Below are 9,660 nucleotides of genomic sequence, written 5' to 3'. Positions count from 1 at the left end.
AACTGTATGTTGCCTACAAGTAACTGACTTCACCTGTAAGGACACTTGTGTGATTATATAGACTGGAACTGAAGGAATACAAAAAGATATTCCTTGTGAACAAAAACCAAAAGTGAGTTGAAGTAGCTATACATATCAAATGAAACAAACTTAAAATCAAAAACTGTGAAAAGACACCAAAAACGTCATTAAGTAATGACAAAGGGTCCAACTGAGCCAGAGGATATAACAATTGTGAATACATATTCACCCAACATCAGAGCACCCAGATACATAAAAACCAAATGTTATTAAATCTAAAGGCAGAGAGAGACTTCAATACAGTAATTGTTGGGGACTTCAACACTCTTTCTCTGCCTTGGACAGATATATACACAGAAATTAATAAAGAAACATTAAATAGGAAATGAATCTGAGACCAGACAGACCTAAAAGACATTTCTGGAACATTTCATCCAACAACTGCAGAATACACATTCTTTTCATCAGTACATTCAGTACATGGAACGTTCTTGAGAAGAGACCACATGTTTATCCACAAAATAAGTTTCAACAAACTTAAATGAGCTGAAATCTTGATAAGCATCTTCTCCTACCACAGTGGAATAAAACCAGAAATCAGTAAAAGAGTAACTTTTGAAATTACACAAATACATGGAAATTAAACAACATGCTCCTTAATGAAAAGTAGATCGATGAAAAAATTAAGAATTCAAAAATATCTGGAAACAAATGAAAACAGCAACATTTGAAAACCCATGGGATACAACAAAAGCCATATTATAAAGGAAACTTATAGATATAAATACTTCTATCTGAAAAGTGAAAAGAAAATTAAAAACCTAACAATGCATCTCAAGGAACTAAGAAAGTAAGAGCAAACCAGGACCAAAATTAGTAAAAGAAAAAAATAATAAAGATCAGAGCAGAAATAAAATGGATATGACAAAAATACAGAAGATCAACAAAAGATAATGTTGGTTTTGTGAAAAGATAAATAAAACTGGCAAACGGTTAGCTACAAAAACCAAGAATAAAAGAGAAAATGGTCCAAATAAATAAAATCAGAAATCAAATAGGAGACATTATAACTCCTACTACAGAAAGATAAAGGATCATTAGCTATTATTCTGAACAACCATACACCGAAAAATTGGAAAACCTCGCAGAAAGAAACAGATAAATCCCTGGACACATAAAACTTACCAGGATTGAACCAATAAGAAATAGACAACTGAACAGACCAATTATCAGTAACAAGACTGAATCTGCAATAAAAAGCCACCCATCAAAGAACTGAGGAACTGTGGGCTTCAATGCTGAATTATACCACAAGTTTAAATAAATAACAGCAATTATTCTCACACTCTTTCAGAAAATTGAAGAAGTGAGAATTCTACAAAGTTCACTCTTTGAGATCAGCATTACTCTGATAACAAATCCAGACAATGACACAAGAAAGAAAGAAAACTAAACAACAGTATCTCTGATGAACATAAACACAAAAAACCTCAATCAAATACTAAGAAACTAAAACCAACAGCACATTAAAAAGATGATTCCCCATGACCAAGTGGGATGCAAGGGATTCATCTTGCTAGAGCAGATATACAATGGAGAAAGGAAAAAGAATCAAACTTCATCACTATAAGAAAATACTAAATGGCAATGAGAAACACTACGACAGAAAAAAATCAACAAAGGTTATACAAAACAACCAGAAAATAATTAACAAAATGACAGGATGGTTCAACAAAGCAAACCAACTTAAATACAATGCATCACATTGACAGAGTGAAGAACAAAAACTATTTGATCATCTCAATAGATACAGAAAAAACATTCGATAAAATGCAATAGGGTTTCATGATAAAAACTCTCTATAAGTCATGTAAAAGGAACATATCTGAACACAATAAAGGCCATACATAACAAACCCACAGGCAACATCATACCGAACAAGGAAAGTTTCAAAACTTTTCCTGTAAGATCTGGAATAGACAATGATACCCACTTTCACAACTTTTATTCAGCATAGTACCCGAAGCCCTAGTCACAATTGGGCAAGATAAAAAAGTAAAGAGCATCCACACTGGAAAGGAAGAATGCAAATTGACCCTGTTTGCAGATGACATTATCATATATATATATATATATATATATATACATATCCCTAAAATTGCCACCAAAAAACTTTTAGAAGTAAAATGAATGCAGTAAATTTGCAGTACACAAGATTAATATATGAAAACCAGTAGAATTTCTGTGTACCAACAAGCAGCCAGCAGGAAAAAATAATCAAGAAAGCAATCCCATTTACAATATGTACAAAAACTAAGACGAAGTATCCAGGAATAAATTTAACCAATGAGGTAAAGGACTTCCAGAAGGAAAACTATTAAAAAACTTATGAAATAAATTAAAGAGGACACAAAGAAGCAGAAAGACACCCCATGTTCAAGGATTGGAAGAACTAATATTGTTAAAATTACTATTCTGCCAAAAGTTATCTACAGATTTCTTGCAGTCCCTGTGAAATGCCAAAGACATCTTCATAGAAATTAGAAAAAAAAAAAATCCTAAAATTCTGTGAAACCACTAAAGACTCCCAAGTAGTGAAAGCAATCCTGAGCAAAAAGAATAAAGCTGAAGGCATCACACTAGTGAATTTCAAACTGCAAAGCAACAGTAACCAAAACAGCATGGCATATTGGACTGATCTCTGCACTCTCATGTTTATTGCAGTACTATTCACAATATTCAAGATTTGGAACCAACCTAAGTATCCATCAACAGATGATTGGATAAAGAAAATGTGATACATCTATACAATGGAGTACTACTGAGCCATTAAAAAGGATGAGATCCTGTCTTTTGCAAAAACATGGATGGAACCAAGGACGTTATATTAAATGAAATGAACCAGGCACAGAAAGACAAATGCTTTTATTCTCACTTATATGTGAGAGCCAAAATAATTGATCTCATGGAGGTAAAGAGTAGAACAGTAGTTAACTGAGGCTATAGAGAGTGAGTGTTGGGGCTGGGGATGGGGATTAAGGGAGGTTGTTTACTGGATACAAAAATATAGTTAGAAGGAGTAAGTTCTAGTGATTGATGGCACAGTAGCGTGACAGTAATTAACAATAATGTATTGTGCAGTTCCAAATAGGTAGAAAATTAGGAATGCTCCCCACACAAACAATGATAAATGTTTGAGGTGATGGATATCCCAATTACTCCGTTTTGATTGCCACACATTGTAGAGAAGTATCAAATTCTCACATGTATCCCATAAATATGTATTATTATGTATCAGTAAAAAAATTTCTGTATTTTGATTTGTAGAGTCTGCTATCTATGAGATAGTACAAAGAGCAATGGCCCAGATGTAAAGTCTGCTTCTCATTTATCTGAATCTCAAGGTGTATAAATTTAAGAAAGTTACACCTAAAACGTAGACAAGCCTAGCACCTTCAAAAGGAGTTGATGAAGACCAAATGAAATCATATATATGACAAATCCACAGCCAATATCATACTGAATGGGCAAAAACTGGAAGCATTCCCTTTGAAAACTAGCACAAGACAGGAATGCCCTCTCTCACCACTGCTATTCAACATAGTGTTGGAAGTTCTGGCCAGGCAATCAGGCAGGAGAAAGAAATAAGGGCTATTCAATTAGGAAATGAGGAAGTAGCCGGGCACGGTGGCTCAAGCCTGTAATCCCAGCACTTTGGGAGGCTGAGACGGGCGGATCACGAGGTCAGGAGATCGAGACCATCCTGGCTAATATGGTGAAACCCCGTCTCTACTAAAAAAAAATACAAAAAACTAGCCGGGCGAGGTGGCGGGCGCCTGTAGTCCCAGCTACTTAGGAGGCTGAGGCAGGAGAATGGCGTAAACCCGGGAGGCGGAGCTTGCAGTGAGCTGAGATCAGGCCACTGCACTCCAGCCCGGGCTACAGAGCGAGACTCCGTCTCAAAAAAAAAAAAAAAAGGAAATGAGGAAGTCAAACTGTCCCTGTTTGCAGATGACATGATTGTATATCTAGAAAAATCCCATCATCTCAGCCCCCAAATCTCCTTAATCTGATAAGCAACTTCAGCAATGTGCAAATGTGCAAAAATCAATGTGCAAAAATCACAAGCATTCTTATACACCAATAACAGACAAACAGAGAGCCAAATCATGAGTGAAATCCCATTCACAACTGCTTCAGAGAGAATAAGATACCTAGGAATTATCTTACAACAGATGCAAAGTACCTCTTCAAGGAGAAGCCACAAACCACTGCTCAATGAAATAAAAGAGGACACAAACAAATGGAAGAATAGTCCGTGCTCATGGATAAGAAGAACCAAAATCGTGAAAATGGCCATACTGCCCAAGGTAATTTACAGATTCAATGCCACCCCCATCAAGCTACCAATGACTTTCTTTACAGAATTCGAAAAAGCACTAAAGTTCACATGGAACCAAAAAAGAGCCCAAATTGCCAAGTCAATCTTAAGCCAAAAGAACAAACCTGGAGGCATCACGCTACTTGACTTCAAACTATACTACCAGGCTACAGAAAGCAAAACAGCATGGTACTGGTAACAATACAGATATATTGAGAACAGAGCCCTAAGAAATAATTCCACACATGTACAACCATCTGATCTTTGATAAACCTGACAAAAACAAGAAATGGGGAAAGGATTCCCTATTTAATAAGTGGTGGAGGGAAAACTGGCTACCCATATGTAGGAAGCTGAAACTGGATCCCTTCCTTACACCTTATACAGAAAACAATTCAAGATGGATGAAAGACTTAAATGTTAGACCTAAAACCATAAAAACCCTAAAAGAAAACCTAAGCAATACTAGTTAGGACATAGGAATGGGCAAGGACTTCATAACTAAAACACCAAAAGCAATGGCAACAAAAGCCAAAATTGACAAATGGGATCTAATTAAAACAAAGAGCTTGTGCACAGCAAAAGAAACTACCATCAGAGTGAACAGACAACCTACAGAATGGGAGAAAATTTTTGCAATCTGCTCATCTGACAAAGGGCTAATATCCAGAATCTACAAAGAATTCAAACAAATTTACAAGATAAAAACAAACAACCTCATCAAAAAGTGGGCAAAGTATATAAGCAGACACTTCTCAAAAGAAGACATTTATGTAGCCAATAGACACATGAAAAATGCTCATTATCAGTGGCCATCAGAGAAATGCAAATCAAAACCACAATGAGATACCATCTCACACCAGTTAGAATGGCCATCATTAAAAAGTCAGGAAACAATAGGTGCCAGAGAGGATGTGGAGAAATAGGAGCACTTTTACACTGTTGGTGGGACTGTAAACTAGTTCAACCATTGTGGGAAAAAGTGTGGCAATTTCTCAAGGATCTAGAACTAGAAATAACATTTGACCCAGCCATCCCCATTACTGGGTATATACCCAAAGGATTATAAATCATGCTGCTATAAAGACACATGCACACGTATGTTTATTGTGGCCCTATTCACAATGGCAAAGACTTGGAACCAACCCAAATGTCCATCAGTGATAGACTGGATTAATAAAATGTGGCACATATACACCATGGAACACGATGCAGCCATAAAAAAGGATGAGTTCATGTCCTTTGCAGGAACATGGATGAAGCTGGAAAACATCATTCTGAGCAAACTATTGCAAGGACAAAAAAAAACAAACACTGCATGTTCTCACTCATAGGTGGGAATTCAATAATGAGATCACCTGGACACAGGAAGGGGAACATCACAGATCAGGGCCTGTTGTGGGGTGGGGGCAGTGGGGAAGGACATCATTAGGCGATATACCTAACATAAATGACCAGTTAATGGGTGCAGCACACCAACATGGCACATGTATACACATGTAACAAACCTGCATGTTGTGCACATGTACCCTAGAACTTAAAAGTATAATTTTAAAAAAAATCATGAATATGAAGTAGCTCTGAAAACCCTAAAATTCTATACAAATATCAGGGAGTAGGCTAATGTAGTAAGAATGGGATATGAAATCCTCCCTGCCACCTCCAGCATTTCATGAAGGAAAAACAAAAATTACGCTCAGGGAATGCTGGACTATGTACAATTATTTCACTCATTTATTAGTGTTCTACTCATTCAAGGTCCTTTTGGAAAAAGGGAATCATTCTAGAACATATCTTGAAGAGCCTAGCATAATGAGCTACTTCCTATTACCAAAGAACATACACAAAATACTACATTTCGGGATACAGTCATTTACCAAACCATGGCTGCTCTGTACACAGACCACTTGTGAAGTTCTAGTTACTGAAATGTAAAGGCTAGATAAAACTTAGGTGGGTTTGAGAGGGAGGCATGTGGGCAGACTGGTGGATGGGAAGCTAACCGCATTGATGTGTTGCCCAATTTAATCTCGCAGTAAATTATAAAGTAGATATTAGTACTGTTGTTTTACAAAGGAGGAAACAGAGTCAGTGAGAAACTTGTCTAAGCTTACCCAGGAAGTACTTGGGGCTAAGATGTAAAGTTCACTGTTTTTTATGACATTATAGTATCTAAGTGATCAGAGGCATTTAAGAATGTTTGTAGTAGCATGGTTTGTAACAGCAATCAACCAATCAATACAATTTAAACATTTAAAATTTTAAAATGAAACAGAAAATCCAACTGTCCCTCCCAGCAAGGGAAATAATAAACCATACAATTTTCAACTGATACAACTAAAAAGCAGTGAAAATAAATACAATCTCCCAGTCAACATGCATGAGTCTAACAATGTGCCAAAAAGAAAAAAGAAAAAAAAAAAAAGTTGGCCTGGCATGGTGGCTCATGCCTATAATCGCAACACTTTGGGAGGCCAAGGAGGGTGGATCACAAGGTCAGGAGATGGAGACCATCTTGGCTAACACGGTGAAACTCTATCCCTACCAAAAATACAAAAAATTATTCAGGTGTGGTGGTACGAGCTTGTAGTCCCAGCCACTTGGGAGGCTGAGGCAGGAGAATGGCATGAACCCAGGAGGTGGAGCTCGCAGTGAGCTGAGATCACACCACTGCACTCCAGCCTGGGCAACACAGCGAGACTTCATTTAAAAAAAAAAAAAAAGTTTCAGTATATGTTCCTTTAAAGTTCAAAATCATGTGAAAAGAAACATTTTATTCAGCAGATGATTAAACCAAAATTCAATTTAGTGGTTTCTTCTTGGGGAGGAAGAAGGTGTGATCAGGGAGGGCCTTGTTTTAATCAATCAAATGTTCTATTTCTCAAGTTAACTTGGGTGTTTATTATTCTTTACATAAATATTTTTATAATTTTTAAAACACACACACACATATGAAAAGAATATGGATATCAGATACTAAGGCTGTCTCTGGAACTTGAATCTCAACATATTTTTGATATTGATTTGTTATCATTCTTGCCTAAAGATGTAAGAGGTGTTAGTTAATTCCACAGCAGGAAAAGGAGCAATGACAGGCCATACTTTTCTAAAAAACCATTGGTAATACTGTTTGCAAAATCCGTCAAATGGGTCAAAGGCACAGTTCTTCACTCCAGGAGGCAAGCAGTGTCTAATCCCATGATATCCACTCTGCCCCTCCCATTTGAGCCTAGTCTCTCACCCTTGGCTTGCCTGCTCTTGGCCTTGGAATCCAGCGTTGCCTCTGTAGTCACTCCCTCCTGTAACTGATTTCTGGCCACAAGTCTTGGTTTTCAGCCTTTTTATTCAATCTGGTTTGGCCCATTCATGAGTCACTCTTGCCTGTGGATAGCTGGCATTTCCAGGCACAAGCTAGGCAGGGAAAGATGAATTCGATAAATTAAGCCAATGAAATCCTTTATGAAAGTCATAATGGACCTGACAGGGCTGTTTCTATCCTAAATTCAGGGGTGGCTTGAGATGGTATGAGAGCTCCCCAACTGAGGCCATATTTCTCAAAGTATGTGTTACAATCATCAGAATCACCTGGGGCACATGTTAAAAATGCCGATTACTGGGCCCATACAGAGCATTAAAATAGGAGCATCTGAGAATGGGGCCCAGGAATTGACCTCTCTGAAAAACATCCCTGATGATAGTTCTGATGCTGCTTAATTTCCCTGTAAAATTGGTATCGAGGAAACCTGCCCTACGAAATACGGTGCTGATCTAATCATGGACACAACATTGGATGGTGAGCATATAGGTTTGTCAAAGAAAGAAGACACATCACCAACTAGAATGATGAGCAGTAACCAAGTTATGTCCAGGGGAAAAAAAAAAGTGCAAGGTCAAGCTTTTCTCATATAGCGGGTTTACTGCTTAAACACTGTTCAGATTTTACTCACACAGTGATGCTGCTCCAACACTAGGTAGCGGATCAGCATAGAGAGAGTAAAAACAAAGAGAAAGTGTCCTCTGCCTTTTAAATTACCTCTCTCCATTTTATTGGCCCGGTCAGATTTATGGAGTGTGTGGAGGCGCGAAGAGTCACATCAAAAATTTTAAACAAATGTAGAAGGGGAGAGGAAACATGTCCATTTAAACAGCTGGACTGGTTGTATCAGTATCAACTGCCTTTATCCTACAGTAGAGTTTCATCCTAAGATTGAGCCAGAATAGAGGGTGTCTCTATCCATTTTATTTTGATAAATACAATAGATATAATTAGAACCTTCGTGTAATTTTGCTAGATTTTCCATAAAAAAGAGGTAATTAAGGATTATAAAACTTTCCAAAGTGCTTAAAATGTTACTACTGCTTCACATTTATAAAGACTGTGCATGACCTGAATATCCCAGTTATGCAAGCATTTGTTCTATTGTTAAGTATCTAGTGAACTGGTATCTGGAAGTTTTACACGTGGAAAAAGGCACATTCCTGGCATGCGGCCTTAATGAAGGTGTACATAAGATACAAAGCCTTCTCTTGGAAAAATGAACTAGAGACTTAACTAGATAATTTTGTTTCAGACTGGTTAAAATGTAAAATATATGCTACCATAGAGTTTAATTGTACACTGGTAGTTTCAACTTCTGTATCAAGAGATAATTTTTTTTTTTCACTTTTTTGTGATTGGCCCACAGCTACAGCCATATTGGACAGATGTTTTTAACTCTAAATGCAATGTAGAATTACCTATCATTTCTTTGCTATGCAGATTGAATATTTTCACGAGCATTCAAAAACACCCATTTATAGTTTGAACTTCTTCTGTCTATTGTTTTCTACTACAAAATGTACTGTTTACAGATGGAAAATTCTGTCTTTGATAAGTGGTAAGGAATTGCTCAGAACCATCAGTTACATACAGAGACATACTACAAATAACATTGGGAAGTGATATATTACAGTTATCAAAATATGTCCAGTAACAATCCTCATCTAGGAATTCCAAATGATCATACTCAACAGCTGGCCCCACTTGCAAGACTTGGTCAATGGAAAATACTGCTCCTTTTCTCTCCCATATGTTTCCCCACCTTCTCTATTGCCATCTTTGTGAAAGCAGAGTGGCATGCTGTCTTATCATTCCTGTTCTCTAATTACCCTCAATTGACAGTAATGAATGCAGGCAAGGTGATTAAGCAATGTGACAACACATTTTTATTAGTTTATGTTTAAAGCCAAGAAAATTTCAGTGAAGAGGGGCTAGAGGT

This window comes from Trachypithecus francoisi, unplaced genomic scaffold, assembly GCF_009764315.1.
Source record: "Trachypithecus francoisi isolate TF-2019V2 unplaced genomic scaffold, Tfra_2.0 Contig00524, whole genome shotgun sequence".
NCBI lineage: Eukaryota > Metazoa > Chordata > Mammalia > Primates > Cercopithecidae > Trachypithecus > Trachypithecus francoisi.
This window is presented reverse-complemented; position numbering follows the sequence as displayed.